At 41.6% G+C, this 16,128-nt stretch overlaps 1 protein-coding gene across 12 annotated transcripts in view; it reads left to right on the top strand.

Annotated features, from left to right (window-relative positions):
• ATXN1 (ataxin 1) overlaps nucleotides 1–16,128 on the top strand; it is a 209,121-nt gene that overhangs the window by 27,135 nt on the left and 165,858 nt on the right. For 11 of the 12 annotated variants that reach the window (XM_053396830.1, XM_053396826.1, XM_053396831.1 and 8 more), the window contains one exon: nucleotides 14,757–14,843. The gene's annotated coding sequence lies outside the window, so the exon portion shown is untranslated. The remainder of the gene's footprint in view (nucleotides 1–14,756; nucleotides 14,844–16,128) is intronic. The other variant, XM_053396825.1, reaches the window with a different exon arrangement.

Genomic DNA, 16,128 nt, shown 5'->3' with positions numbered 1-16,128 from the left:
ACCACTGACCAGCTGATTGACAGTTAGTCCTTTTGAAGGGGGGAAATGTTCCTAAAACCAGAGCATTTTCTTCTCAGAGTAAGCAGGTTGCATTTAACATACTCCCTCCAGTTGAATACAAATTTCTTTCTCCAGCCCCCTTGGCTGCACTAGAGAACCTTGAAAACTCTCCAATGTTGCCATTCCCAGCTGATTGTTGGTATTTTGGCTGTTCTGGGCTCTCTTCACACCCTGACAACCAGCTGCTTGTGGGGGGGGGGTGGAGTGGAACCAGGCAGCAGAAAAATCTGGAAGCAGCTACAGGTATCCTAGTTGCTTCTTTCTGAAGTTTTCCAGACTGAGGGTGTATAGGCATTAGAGCTATGTGACAGGCAGAGGCGTAGGATTGGTTCTCCTGGATCATGTGACTGCCAAACTCAGAGGGGTTATTCTGGTAGGTGGTGGTTTCTCTGATGTGAAATCTCTTCTCTTGGCCGAGCTGCCACTTTTCCCTGCCCCACATCTGACATAATTTATGGCATCAGGTGTAGGGCAGATGAGTCTGGCTTTGCCAAAATGGCCTGATGGGCATAATTAGGCCCATGGACCAGAGGTTTTCCCCATCGCTGCTGACACAAGAACAGGAGGGCATTGGACCTTAGTGTAGTCATTGCCAGGCCTTAGGGCAATCACTGCTTCTTAGCTTAACCTCACTGGGTGGTTGTTAGGCTTAACATCAGAAGGGGGAGCCAAGCATGCACATCACCTTGAACTTCTTGGAGGAAAAGTGGAATATAAATGCCAAAATCAAAAACACAGGAAAATTGGTTGCTATTTTAACATGTGCAGTTGGGCTACAGTTAGCACCAAGGACATGAAGCATCTGAGCACTTGCTGAATTACATCCCAGTGGCTAAATAGCAGAGAATGTATGCAGGGGATGGGGGAGTCCATAACTCAGATGTTGCACAGTGGAGGAACATGGCAGAATACAGTGAGGCTCGACAGTCCAGGGAACTCAGCAGACAGCAGAAAGATCTGGATGCAGCAAGAATCAGCCTTGTGATTTCCAAACTCAGGCTTGTTGCTTTTTCTGGTTGGTGGCATTTTTGCCTGGTCTGAAATGCTCTACAGTGTCCTAATGGTTCATAGTATAGGACAATGCTGGATTGCATCTTCTTGCCTGTTTAGCGTTCACTTTTCCATTTAAACCAAAATGCATAAAAACAGAGGAGTTAACAAAAATGCTTTTTCAGGGAAATTATTAATTGATTTCAGTAAGACTTGTTTGCAAATTCTGCATTTAAAAGCCCAGGATAACGTGATGCAGAAGCTGGCGTCTTTGTGCTAAAGCTGAGCAACTTCAGTTCAACCACTGGCAGCTTGCAGTAAGGTCACTCTTGTGTGGCCTTAGTTTCCCTTCAGTAAAATGGAAAATAGTTTTCTAGTTCTCAGGGTCATGGCGAGGGTAAGAAGGGAAGAAATGATGTAAAGAGTTTTGCACTTGTAAATTGCACGTGTCAAAATAGCAAGGATTTCTCATACATTTAAAAAGTCATTCTCAAAATTGGTTGCTGCAATTACTGCACACAATTACTACAAGATAGAAATTACTGGAGGAAAAGATCCTTTCCCAGTTTGTTTGCATTCTGCATTTGATAGCACTTTGTTTTGGTTTCACTTATTGCCTGTATTATACGTTTTCTCTGGGGAGGAAGAAATAAGACCTTGGCCCGGCCAATGGGTGTAATGCTGGAAAACACTTAAGGTTTTTAAAAAACATTAGTTACCATATCACTAGATTCTCTCTCAAAGCCAGTGTCCTTTTAATCAGCAAACAGGCTTTATTACGTCTTCAAAATAATGAAAAATTTAGCAAAGTTTTTGAAGATGGGCATCTGGCAAAAGCGTCTGTATTTCCATCTGCGAGTGGTTAGCAAAGTGTTTATGATATTTAAATAGCACAAGCCTTTTCTCACTTTTGTATTTTATTCTGGTGACCTGTTTCCTTGACAAATGGTCTTTTTCAATAGTTTTGTCCCAGGTATTATGAAAATGTTTGGAAGATGTTTGTTACATAATTCAGAGCTGGAAGGGACATTAACTCCCTGACAGAAGTGAGAATACTCCCCAAAGCCTGTACCCTTGTCAAAAGATGTACCCTTGTTCATATCCTTGTTGTTGGCATCCATCCATCTCTCTCTCTCTCTCTCTCTCTCTCTCTCTCTCTCTCTCCAATGGAGTGCACCTCTGGTGGTTAAGTCAAGCCTCTGTGTTGGCAGAATCAAAATGACCTCCATGAGTCGCAAGCCTGGGCAGGGTGCATGGAGGACCTGGTCTGCCCAGACAACAGGACCCCCCCCCCACTTCCAAAGGACGTCCAAAGGAAAACAGAGCCACGATTTTCAGCTGCTCATGGCATTGGGGGACAAACAGCAGTCTTTACTCCGCACACTCCGACTTACATGAGTGGAGCCTGGGAAGCAGATCTGAGTGAGGACTTCTGCTCAGGTCTGCTCCTAGGGTTTATTAAGGGGCCCAGACATGCTTACCCTCACCCACAGGACCAGGCAGGATTTTTTTTAAACTAACTGATGGAATGGCCATAGTACATGACTTGCTTGTTTTTGCCTACCTCATAGCAAAATTGTAATGCTGCATTTATCCTATGTCACAGCTTTGTAAGGGCAGAAGGGGCACTGGGCTGGATCCATAGAAGGGATGTTGCGGAAAGACACCCGGCCCCATCTCAAGGGGAGTTCTCTTTATGGGAACATGGAGGACGGTGCTGTCTGACCAGAAGGCCAGCTTGGGGGCTGATGGGCCATAGTGCCCCCTACCATGTTGTCTCTAAGGGTTCCCCTGAAAATAGTTCATTCCATAGGTTCCAAAGGGACCCCTGACCATTAGGTCCAGTCATGACCGACTCTGGGGTTGCGGCGCTCATCTTGCTTTATTGGCCGAGGGAGCCGGCATACAGCTGGTCATGTGGCCAGCATGACTCAGCCGCTTCTGGCGAACCAGAGCAGCACACGGAAACGCCGTTTACCTTCCTCCTGGAAGGTAAGCACTTTGACGTGCTTTCGAACTGCTAGGTTGGCAGGAGCAGGGACCGAGCAACGGGAGCTCACACCGTCGTGGGGATTCATACCGCCGGCCTTCTGATTAGCAAGTCCTAGGCTTTGTGGTTTAACCCACAGCGCCACCCACATCAGTTCATGCTATAGTGGACCCTAAACATTAGACATTCCCCTTTTGGTATGACGGTGTATCGACCAGCACTTGGGCTGCTTGATCATTGGATCCATGTTCTGTGGCTATGCCAAACTTGTTTCTCTTTAATCAGTCAATCAAACTGCGACCTTATTCCATCCCAGATATGTCTCACGTTTGTCTTGTTCTGCTTCCCACCCCTGCATTCACTGTGTGTATGCCTGCAAGCGCACCCAAGTTCTGTCTGCTGTTTTCTTACCATTTTTGTGGCCTTCCAGGACTGTCCTCTCTCCCCACCCCACCCCAAATTTTTTTTATTCGCCTTGAGGTGTGGTGACCCAAATTGGACACTGTTCCCCATAGTAAATAAATTGGAAGGAATTCCTAAGTGGTAGCAGTCAGAAGACTAGCAAAGAACAGGTGTGTCAAAGTGCTTTTCTTTTCTTTCCAACCTAGAAAATGCAGTAGAAAGCAGTAGAAGGAGCCACAGGCAGGGGTGCTTTGCTACTTATGGTCTATGTTACATGCAGATGTGCTTCCTTACTGCAAAGCAGCATCAGGTCAGCGTAACCCCGTAGGGAAACAGTGGGGTGTACAGGATGTGCTTAAACATTTCCCTTTCAGCTGCCTCCTCAATTTTAGGTCTCCCAAACTGCTTTTTCCCATCTAGAGTGTCCCAGTTGCGTGTTTACTTTGCAAACACACATCTAGAAGAACATTATGAGGGGGGAAAGTCCACCCTTTTTTCAATCTGTTACAAATTGCCTCTGACCATTGGGATTTGAATACACACAAATGCTTTTTCCTGTTTGACTCTCAGTAGCTTGGTTAGGGACAGCTGCGGTTATTTGCAATAGGCAAGCCGCTGACTTAAACCCAAGCCTTCTATTTCTCCAGGTGTTTAGGCTGCTGGCATAGGTCTTGCTTGCATCCAAGGAGGCTGTCTGCTTTTGCAGCGGGGGCAACCTGTTCTTCCCCCAGCAGCCCTCTGCAGGCCCTCATAGTCTGCCCCAGGACACTGGAGGATCCTTTGGAGCAGATTTTGCAGGTGCACTGATTGAAGACAAGGCGGTGAAGTCCTTCCACATGAGCCGGGGCAGCCCATCAATAAGGCACAGTGAAACCATTTGCCACTGGTGGCAAATCTAACTGCTGCCATTGTGCCACTGCCAGCCCTGCCAAGGCTTCTCCCATGATGCCACCACTGTGCCACTGCCATTGTGCCCTCACTGCTGCTTCTGTGCTGTGGTCACAGCCACAGGCGATGTTGCGGTGGTGGGGCTGGTGACAACATTGGGGCAAGTGGGGGCTCAGATCTGCCTGATGTGGGTGCGGGGGCAGCATCAGGGCGGTTTCCCAACAGCAGCCCTGACATGAGCAATGTTGCATTCCTTACATTTTTTTTTTAATTATTATTTCTCTGCTCCGCCTCCCCCCTGTCTAAATACTATTTTAGGGCCATTTCTGTTCCTTTGGTTTGTTTGTTTCAGATATAAACTCCCTTCTGACTACTTGTCTGTATAGGTTTTACAACCATAAGGTTCTCTATGCAAAAGGAAATGTATGTCTACAAAACATGTAAGTGCACTGTATGCATGTTAGCTTATTTGTTCAAGTATGTAGTCAGGTCATAGACAGAAGTGAAACAAAGGCCTGGATTGTTATATATCACCACCTGACCAGCAGTATTGTTCGAGATTGTGCAGCATATTCTGGGATAGTACCTTAAAATATTATTTCACATTACATGCAAGTTCACTACCTGTGGAAAGAATACTGCTGAACTCATGAAGGCATTTTGTTACACTTGTTTGTAGAGGAAGAGACATGACATGTGAGGCGTGGTCTTTTAAGATTGATTACATAAACGTATACTCTGCTTTTCCCCTCAAAAAGGAGTTGCTTGAATCAACAGAAATATACAGTGTCCAAACCAAGGGAAGTAATAATAATGCTATATTCTGCCTTGGTCAGACCACACCTGGAGTACTGTGTCCAGTTCTAGGCACCACAGTTTAAGAAATAAATTGACAAGCTGAATTGTGTGCAGAGGAGGGCGACCAAGCCTTATCAGGAAATGTTGAGGGCGTTGGGTATGTTGAGCCTGAAGAAGAGGAGAGTGAGAGGAGATGCAATAGGCACCTTCAAATATCTAAAGGGCTGTCACATGGAAGACAGTGTGAGCTTGTTTCTCCTGCTCTGGAGGGTAGGACCTGAAGCTATGGCTTCAAGTTTCAAGAAAGGAGATTCCAACTAAACATCAGAAAGAACTTTCTGATAGTAAGAGCTGTTGGACAGTGGAAGGCCTCCCTTGGGAGGTGGTGGATTCTACTTCCTGGGAGGTTTTTAAGCAGAGGTTAGATGGCCAGCTGTCATGGATGCTTTAGTTGAGATTTTTGCATTTCAGGGGGTTGGACTAGATGACCCTCGGGGTCCCTTCCAACTGTAACATTCTGTGATGCTAGAGTGCAAAATACAAAACAAACATAAAAATGTGGTCCATTGTCAAAACACATTTACCAGACTACAGCAGAATACAGAGAGCTGAAACTCCCATTTGTGTATTTTTGATTCATCGCATACTATTTATGCTGCTGTATTGAAAGCTTGTATAGATTTGTAGGAGAAAGCAAGCTCTCAGCTATACAATCACAGCACATTACTATTAAGACACCCACATGTAATAAAAATAACAGCTCTAACTAAGCATGAGAACTTAATTTAAAAGGACTACATAGATAACCATCTTATTTGTGTACCATCTTAGTAAAATGTTAAAATTGAGTATGGGTTTTTTTGGGGGGAAATAATAATAATGAAGAAATTGCAACAAATAACTGCTTTTCCATAAAACATACAGGGACCTGATGGTTAAAATGGCTATCAAATGTAGTGTGAATATGAAACAAATATATCACCTTAAGCACTCTAAATGCAACTGATATCCCAGTATGAATAGCACTCTATGAAAAGAATAAATATGTCTTGCAGCTGGGAACTAGAATAAACTGTTTCAAGGTGAAAGAGGAGCAGTATTATAAAGGTACACACAAATGAAATTTTATACAGATGTTTTAAGAGCTGCTTTTTCCAGTCAGGGTTGTTGAAATTGCAAGTCAGGAGCAATATTACTGCTTCACTGAAAATTGTTCCAAATACTTTAGATAGCACAGGAAATGTGTTCTCACATACTTGACATTTAAATATTAATACTAATACCAAAACCTTTTGACCACAAAGAAATGCTGGAGCAGGATTTGGAAAGGAGACCTTTTTGATTAGGTGAAGCAGTATCATTTTATGACAGAGTTGTCTGTATTTTGTATCATTTTGTCACTTGAAGAAACTACAAAATATATAGTAAAACCATGAATTTGTTTTTGCCTCCTGCACCCTCAACTGGATATGCTTCTTTTGAAAAACGATGAATAAGCACTAATTACCCCAACCAGTATTTTTCATTTGCTGTTATCTTTAGCTTGCCACAAAGAGGTTTGTAGACTTTTCAAATATTGTTTTTGAGATGGGTGTGGTTACAAGATGCCTTCCCTGAAGATGCTTCTCTGGTTGCATTTCTCTAATGTTTTTCTTTGGGCAATGATAATTGAAGAAGGGAAGGAGTGACAAGTACTTTCTTCCCTTCTATAATTTATTATTTCCTTTGCAGAATTACATGCTGCACTAAAAACAAAAATCAGAAACATTGTACAATACAATTTCCTCAATGTAGTTTTAAAAAAGACGGGGAGGTTTTTTGCTGCTTGGCAGCTGCTTGGTTTTCCTGAAATCTGGGTGCCTGTAGCCTCCAGTCATAATAGTGGCATGACTATTGCCACAGCCAATCAGGAAAGGGGAGGGGAAACATGATGAGATGGCTGGAAACATTGGATGGCATTCAACTTTGTTTTACTGAGTAACTCCGTTGAAACAAATGGAACTAACTTGGTCATTTTCATTACCCTTAATGGATCTACTCTGGGTAAAACTTAGTTGAATATCTCTAACTATTTTGTTAGCTTTAAGCATTTGCCACATGACACACACCAACTTCATAGCATCAGGTTATTTGTAGTGGGAGCAATACAGTACACCTATCAAAAACTGGAAAGCTTTCTCCATATATTCCAGTTTTCAAATAGTGTGTATTTGTGCCATAGGATATATTGCCCCTGATTAAAAGTAGTCACATGTTAAAAGATCTCAAACTTGGGATAGAAGGTCCTTATGAACTCAGTGCATATGGTAGTGACCATCCTTGCCTTGTGAAGAGGCCTCTAGCCTGGCCATAATGTATAATAGATGATGGTGGTGATGATAATGTATAAAAATAATCTTAAATACATTTTCCTGTCCAATGAACTCCCTTATTTTATTTTGTCAAGCGGTTATCTTGTGGAAGCAAGGCCAGTCAGTGAGGTTACAGTTCTAGTGATGACTGGGATATTTGGAAGGATATAGATGGAATATGTTTCTGTCCCTCCTAGTGATGTATGCCAGACATCCATTCTAAACCATGACATAACCTCTTCATTCACTATGTGGTATAGAGCAATATATTTGTTATTGTGCCTTTTGTCCCAAAAGGAAGCACAGGGAAGCTAACAACACAAAACAGTACAATAAAAATAGCTTTAAATAATACTTCTCTAACACCAGTCAAAGGCCTGAATGAGTAGGTGAGTTTTCAGATTGTATCTGGACATAGCCAGAGCGAGGGAAAATCTGATTTTACACAGAAGGGAATTCCATGGGGGCTCCTGCCACTGAGAATGCCCTGTCTCAATCTCAGATGACCATTCTCCTCTCAAGCACTGATGTAACTATGAACAGGACCTCTTACCCTTGTGGCAAAGTCTGTGTCGGAAGATACTAGGGAAGATGCTACTTCAAGTATATAGGCCCCAAATCGTTACATTTGATGTGAAAGAGAGCATTGGCTCTCCAATCCCTATATCCCCACTTCACAAGTGTGGCTGGCAATACTGTAGAGAAGCTCCATGTGGTTTGTAGACCCATCTGTATGGCTGGAGCTGGCCATAGTTCATTTTGTTTTTGGTTGAATTTGCCATAGTTCAGTTGTTTCTGGTTGCATCCTCACAGCAGTTGTCATTTGTACTCCATTTATCCACTTGTACCCTTTTTATCAGCTTCTCTCTGCTCCTTGCATAATACCAACATAGTACACTTTGGAGTAATTGGAAATATACTTGGTGATAATAACACAGGACTTTGCCACAAAGGCAGAGGGCAGTGTTCCAACATTTTGTTGGAAATAACGTACTTGCTGAATGGAAAACACCATCATGGTGTTCAGTTGCGCCAGAAGCGGTTTAGTCATGCTGACCACATGACCTGGAAAACTGTCTGTGGACAAACACCGGCTGATGAGCTCCGCACCGCATAGTTGCCTTTGACTGGACTTAACCGTTCAGGGTTCCTTTACCTTTTATCTTTAGTTTCTCTCATCATAACACTCAGCCAGATGATGAGTTGCTTTAATTCTAATAGCAAAATTTGCTATTTCCTTTGCAAAATTTGCAGTGTACTTCCCAACCAGAATAACTTCACAAATGGTTGTGTTTCCTGGCCTATTAAAATATTTTATGAAATTTTACTTCTTGAGGCTATTACATCCCAGTCATTGAGAGGCATGCTGACAGAATTTCTACTGGACAAAGCTTTGATTCTTCATTATTGTCTTAAAAGTAGAAGATATGAATTGCTACTACAGATGTGAGTCAGAGGTAAGAGTCTAATAAGTTAGCATTTACTAATAGTAGCTATGTCTCTGTGGACCGCAGTTCACTAACAAGGCCTTAGTCATAAAGTAGCAACTGCTAGCTTGGATTAGATAATTCATAGACTCAGATTAAAAACCCATAAGGAGACCATTATGATGTCTAAATCTGGCATTGTAACAGCATAATGCAGGATATAGAACTTGGTAGTTATTCCTATATTGTCCTTGTAATTTCCAGTTGAGTTAAAATATATGTTCCAGTACTTGATTTGGAGATCCTGAGTTACAGAGAATCCCTTGCCACCATAGTCTAGGCAGATTGTTCTCCTGGCTAATTATTTTTTAGCATGGATTAACGAGCTCATGGTCTCACAGAAAAATCCCATCATACTAAAAAAAAAAAACACCTTAGAAGCTGGCATATTTAATAGAGTTTGTCTCTATCATTATAGAATGTTACAGCCTTTGCTGGCTGAATGAAATTCATTCTCAAACTTACGCAGCATTGTGTGAATTCAGTGGGAGCAGGCACAGGGTTCCGTATTCATGGAACAGAAAATCAGTCTTATGCAAAAGTGATCAAATTAAGAAAGAAAGCGAACAGGGCTTGTGGCGGTTGGTAGCTGTAATGAATTAAAAATGGCTCTAGGTGTTTAATTTGGAGCTCACTGACACAGGTTGTCATGATGGTTCCAAAATGTGGCACAGCCAAAATTGTGTAAATTTTGGAGTGCTACTTCAAAAGTTTTAAGTTCTGCTATTTTCTGTGTTTGTTAATGAATGTGTTGCAGGTCCTTCCCATGTATCTCTCTCTCTCTGTGTGTGTGTTATTCTTTGTTTGCAAATCTATGGTATTTTCCTAGCATTTGCTTCCCCCATCTGTATCTATTTTTAAAACTTACAATTCAATCTTGTAGTATAGAAGACATTCTTATTCCCAATCTGTTTCTTCCCCACCCCAAGGGCTGCTTCTGTGAAAGCATTTTTTTTCTGAATGCCCACATTTGATGGTTTACACAATGGAATTAAGTAAAGAATTGGGGCCTAATAGATTTTGCTTTTGTGGGGAGTGGGAGTTTACTGCTCCAGGCAGCAGATTTTCACCGTTCGCAATACAGCTTTGTCCTGCCTGCTCAGAACTTTAAAGAACATGAAGTAAGAGCTTTTTCAGTGGTTACATCTATTCTGATACATGGAACAAGCTTTTTTCACATCATGATGAGAATTCACTGTAAAAAAACATGTAATCCTAGCTAAGTAACTTCTGGATGGTTATATTGTCTTCTATATCCCAAGGTAAACAACACGATCAGTAACTTTCTAGCTAGTTATAGGGACGATTTATAAATGCAGCGTGCTCTATGCCTTGTGCAGTAGTATCATTTTTCTTAACAGTATGTATTGAGGTCAAATTGGTGAAAAACAGGAGTGGTTAAATGTTAGCTGAGCTGTGTGAATGTTAACGGAACTAAAGTAATACTGAAACTATTGTGGGAGTAAATGGTGGTGGTTTGGCAGATAACAAGAGAGAAGAAAACATTTTATTGGGCTATAAATGTATTAAAAAAAATGTTTGCAACACTGAATGAAAAGTAATCGTAGCATAATGTTGCTCAAGCTGAATTTTCAGTTTGCCCCAATCCTGCTTGCATTTGTAACTTCAGTAAAATGATAGTTCTTTATCTCTGAATGTTATCTCTGAATGTGATTAAAAGTATCTTCATACTCTTATGACATTTTGTATAGTTTTGAAAGCATTTTGCATATATGTAGTAACTGAATTTTGTATTTATTATGCAGTCATGTATCACATCTCTTAAAGTCACTGAAGTATTGTGCTAGCATTATTGACAGGTTTTTTTTTAAAGCACTTGTTTTTCTGGATATTTGCTTTTATGCAAAAGTTTATGTTAAAATTTGCAATGGCTTCCTGGCTCTTAGAACACTGCTATTTTTCCCCTCTAGTTAGATAAAATTGTTCAACTTTCATAAACAAACAGCTCCTTCTACTTCAGAGATGAACCCAAAATGCTATCAAACCATTTTTGAGAAAGTTTATATCAGAATTTGCATTTTTACATACTTCATAGGAAGTAGCCAAGTATATTAAATTGAAACTATTAACTGTTGATTTTGTGTGAATGTTCCAACATACAGTGGTACCTCGGGTTACAGACGCTTCAGGTTACAAATGCTTCAGATTACAGACTCCGCTAACCCAGAAATAGTACCTCGGGTTAAGAACTTTGCTTCAGGATGAGAATCAGAAATTGCGTGGCGGTGGCGAGGCAGCAGCGGGAGGCCCCATTAGCTAAAGTGGTGTCTCAAGTTAAGAACAGTTTCAGGTTAAGAACAGACCTCCGGAATGAATTAAGTTCTTAACCCGAGGTACCACTGTATAGCCAGATCATAATCTGCCATATTGTGACTTTAGTGACTGAGAGAATGAATACACCTTAAGCCGCAATAAATCAAACAGTGCATTGTTGCTGGGTCTCATGGGCTGAAACTGAGTGTCATACATCACAAAAATCAGCAAGGATGTTAGGGATTCCTAGGGCTTGTATTATATAAAAGCGATAATTATAAGGTGTCAGAACAGATGCATCAGTAAACAAATGACATCCACCTCACCTTTTTTTACATATGATCCAGGTTCTGCAGACTCAGTGCTTACTCCCTTTCTGGTCATGGTGAGGGGTTTAATGTAGGTGACTCACTTTGATATACTGCTTAAGTGATAAGTTGGAACAATGGCTTGCAGAGAAGTCTGGCCTGCTGAGAGGTCATCAGAGGTTTTTCTGTAGCTCTGGAAGTCCTCTTCCACTTAAGGCTTAAAGGTTCCAAAGGGACCCTTGACCATTAGGTCCAGTTCTGGCCAACTCTGGGGTTGCGGCGCTCATCTCGCTTTATTGGCAGAGGGAGCCGGTGTACAGCTTCCGGGTCATGTGGCCAGCATGACTAAGCCGCTTCTGGCGAACCAGAGCAGCGCAAGGAAATGCCGTTTACCTTCCTGCCAGAGCGGTACCTATTTATCTACTTGCACTTTGACGTGCTTTCGAACTGCTAGGTTGGCAGGAGCAGGGACCGAGCAACGGGAGCTCACCCCGTCACGGGGATTTGAACCGCCGACCTTCTGATCGGCAAGTCCTAGGCTCTGTGGTTTACCCACAGCGCCACCCACGTCCCTCCACATAAGGCTTGCCACAAATCAAGTCTGAGGGACTTCTGGAAATGCTGCAAGACCTTCTGTTGATGGCTGGGAATAAGTGGGTGGGATCCAACTCATGAGTCCCTTCAGTGGAAGCGCACATAAGGACTTATGCTGGTGCAACAGGGCTTTCATTTATCTTCCGCCCCACACACAAGAAATGGGTTTTTGGGAGGTTGGGAGAACCCCAGGGTCAGCATGTGGGGGAAGGAGAGAGAAAGAGCATTGAATTCCTCCCAGTATATTTAAAATATGCTTACCAGCTTGGGCTGGTGAGCTAGCCACCACCCTATATAGAAGCAGTTGGCCTTGCCTCTGCTATTCATGCCCTGGCTACACCCAGACAAGATTAGTGTAACACACTTTTTGTGGGGACTGCCCCTAAAGATGTTCAGAAGCATCAGTTGGTACAAGATAAGGCAGCCAAGATGCTTATGGTGGTCAAGTGTTGGAAATGCATTACATTGATTTTACATTGCTGCATTGGTTATCTATTTGCTTCTGGCCTCAATTTAAAACCATTCAGAAGCAGGTTACTTCAAGAGCCACCTATACCTGTAAGGACCTGCCCAGGCCTTAAGATCATCCACAGAGGCCCTTCTTGCAGTCCTCACAATTAAGATTGGTCTTGGTTGAAACAAAAGAAATGGGCTTTTCAGTGCTGATCCTATATCTATATCCTATATCTATGGAACTTCCTCTTAAGGGAGGTACATGTGACTCCTCTGTTTGCTTTTGCTTTTCATTTTAGTCTGGTGTGAAATAGGAATGATTTTATGCTGCTGTTTTTGATTTAAATAATTGTTAAATGCAGGTGTTAAAATGTTTTTATGACACTGCTTGTAAGCTGCCATGGGGTAACTTTTGTTTTGAAAGGTAGCATATAAATCCTTAAAATATATACTATATAGATCAGGACAGCCCATTTTAAAGTATGTTTACTGTTTCTTGGTGTCTGTTTTTATGATTCCATATGTGATTGGTTGCATATAAATAATGCATATGAATAATTGAAATATGCATCATTGTAGCTAAATATGCTAAAATGAGTTCTGAATGCATGTGACACAGCTTTATGCAGGCAAAATGAGTGAAATAGCTGGGTGATTTCCTTTCTCCCGCCTCTGTGGAACCAAAAAAAAATTCAACATTTTGTAGAGATGCAAATTGAAACACATGACAGTACCTATACAGTATATAAATATAGTGCTTGAAAAGAGCTACAAAGCTGTTCTTTCGTAATAGAATCCAACGTGTTTACTAGTTTTTGAAAATGTGTGCACATCAAATAAATCTCCAGTATTTGGGCCAGAGTGTACCAGCATTATGCAAAGGGAAGATTAACAGCACTCAGTATAAAGCTATGATCCACTTTCCTCTTGATTCCCAGACACTATCAACCAAATCAACAAAGAACTAAACTAGTGAAGAGGTCATGTTCTTTGCTTCATTTGCATCATTATAAGGGGAAAGTCTGTCATAATAGAAAATCTCACTGAATCTAGTGAATTACCTCTCAATCATGATAGCACATGTAGGAAGATTATAATGGGAATAAAAACAGCCAGGATAGCAAGTGTGCCTCAATACAATGAAAGACAACACCAGACATTCTGCAGCTAGTAGTTCTCTTCTAGGTCTTCTTCTGGTCATTTCAGTCTGTGCGCTCAAGTCTCTGATAACCCTTTGCTCTAAAGGGCCCAGTTACCCTTAAGGACAGTCCTGTGTGCATGGCCTCCAATGATGTTAATTGGGACATCGTCACTTTTTCTCCTGTATCCAAGGAGAGAGGTTATTGGTATTTGTCATTCTGTACATCCTCCCATTGGATGGGAATAGGATCAGTTGCCCCCAGTACTTAATATGAATTCCTGGGTTCAAGAAAGAAATTCAGCACAACAGTTGCCTCTCTTTATCTTCTGGCATGAAGGCCGGAAGGCAAGGAGGGAAGTGTGGCAGGAGAGGCAACAGCAAGGAGTGTCAGGGGCGGGGCATGTCTCAGGTGTGGGAGACTTGAACACAAGCAGAGACTGCCTTGTGTTTTGTATTGTTTGTTTTTAAGTGTTTCTGGTTCTACATTGTCTTTATGGTGGTGTATTTTATTTTGTCGAGTTGCTTTGAAACATTTTATTTATTATAAAGCGACAGTTAAATGTAATAAATTATAAACATTATTTTTTATTATTAATAGAGTAAGTGAACAGGTAGGGAGCCTCAAAAGAAAAAGGATAAGGAGCTTTAAAAAGGAGCCTAAAATTAATGTGCAAATAATTTATGTAATAATATAATGTGCTCAATTTATTTTGGTATATTGCTGTCTTCATCACTGAGAGTGAGCAAGAACTATATTAGGAGTGCTCAATAGTAAAATAATACCATTACATAAAAATAAACACATTACATCAAATAGCTAAGCAAACTATGTCCACCCCCTAATCTTAAACCAATGAAAAGACTTGAAAACAAGAATTCTTATAAGAATTGGTGAGACCACTCCCTGATTTGATTTGATTTGATTTGATTTGATTTTAATGGATTTTGTGTGTGCATCTGTTTGCCTGTCTACAATTCTGCATCTTCTCTATTTCATAAAGATATCTCTTTATTTCTCAGCAGAAAATCATTGCACCCTGGTTGGATGTTTCAAGACTCAGTGGATTTTTACATCAAAGAAAAGTAGAAGATCTGTGCATTTATTAAGTAAGACTTTTTATCTTTAACTTTTTCTGCTTGTAGTTCATGACATGGAAATAAAAAGAGCAATGTGCTTGCATCTGATGTGTGCATTATAGCTTTGAGGCCCAAAAACAAGTACACAAGAAATGCTTTATTCTGTGGCCATGTTTGCATGTCGCCATAAACTGTAAACCGTGGTTTTTCATGCAGGGACAAATTGCATCCACTGTGCTCCTCCCTGCAACAGCTGGGAGGAAACAAACCATGTTCCTTGGTTTAGCGTTATGTCTGAATTTACGACTGTGGTTTGTTTCACTTCAGGCAAACCATTGTGATAAAAGAAGATTTCATAGGTGCCATGTTAACCATGCAGTGGTGGAGCTTCATGCTCCGGCACTGGGGGGACAGAGAGCAGGTGGGGGTGGGGCTGGCGTGCGTCATAGGAGCGGGGTGCGCTGCCGATGGGGTGGGGTGCCCAGCGCAGGCAGGGGGGCACACTGCCGAGATCGCTCTGCTGGGAACAGTGTGCTCCCCCCCCACTCCTCTTCCTCCGCCAGTGTAACCATGGGGTCATTTTAAGAAGTAGTTGGGCAAATACCTCCATAGAATCATCTAATCAGGTGGGGTTGATGTTTATCTGGATGTGAGGAATTTCTGTTTCACTTTTTTATTGTGATCAGATAATTTTCTGGTGAGATTTAGGCTTGCTGCAAAGGTGAGGTACCAGTTGGAATGGTCTGCCCTTGGAGGCAGATAGATCTGGATGAATTTCTGAGAGTCCTACAAGGAGTTTCCACATGGCATGGCTGGTGTCCTTATTAAGGCCTTGGTCACTTTGTGGATTGTGGAGGTGGTTTTACCTAAAATGTGAAGGCCCCCTCCCTTGAAGCCTTTTTCCCCTGAAAAAATTCAAAAACTGGGAAAATGTTGGACGGAAGCTTGTTTCAATCCACGCAAACTTCCAGCTTTTAGAAGTCCATGGTAGATAAGATGGCAAATATGAAGAAGCAGAAACAGAAAGCAATAGCTCAGAAAATGAGACTGATAAAATTTTATGTAGCATTCATTGAGACCCCCTTTTTCTCAGTCCTTTTTTATGTCTGCTTGACAGTGTGGAGAACTGAAGGAGACATAGGATTATATTAAGCGATAATCCTACTCAGAGTAAGACCCATTGAAGTTAATAGACATAAGGAACTAATTACTATTTCAGTGGGTCTATTTTGAGTAGGACTTAGTTGATTACAGCCCATCATAATTTTCTGCTCCTTATAAAATGGCAAAAGGAAAGAGATGCTAGGTTCCTTGC

The sequence above is a fragment of the Podarcis raffonei genome, chromosome 7, assembly GCF_027172205.1.
Source record: "Podarcis raffonei isolate rPodRaf1 chromosome 7, rPodRaf1.pri, whole genome shotgun sequence".
In the NCBI taxonomy this organism is placed as follows: domain Eukaryota; kingdom Metazoa; phylum Chordata; class Lepidosauria; order Squamata; family Lacertidae; genus Podarcis; species Podarcis raffonei.
The sequence above is the reverse complement of the archived record's forward strand: the minus strand, read 5'-3'. Positions and strand labels throughout refer to the sequence as shown.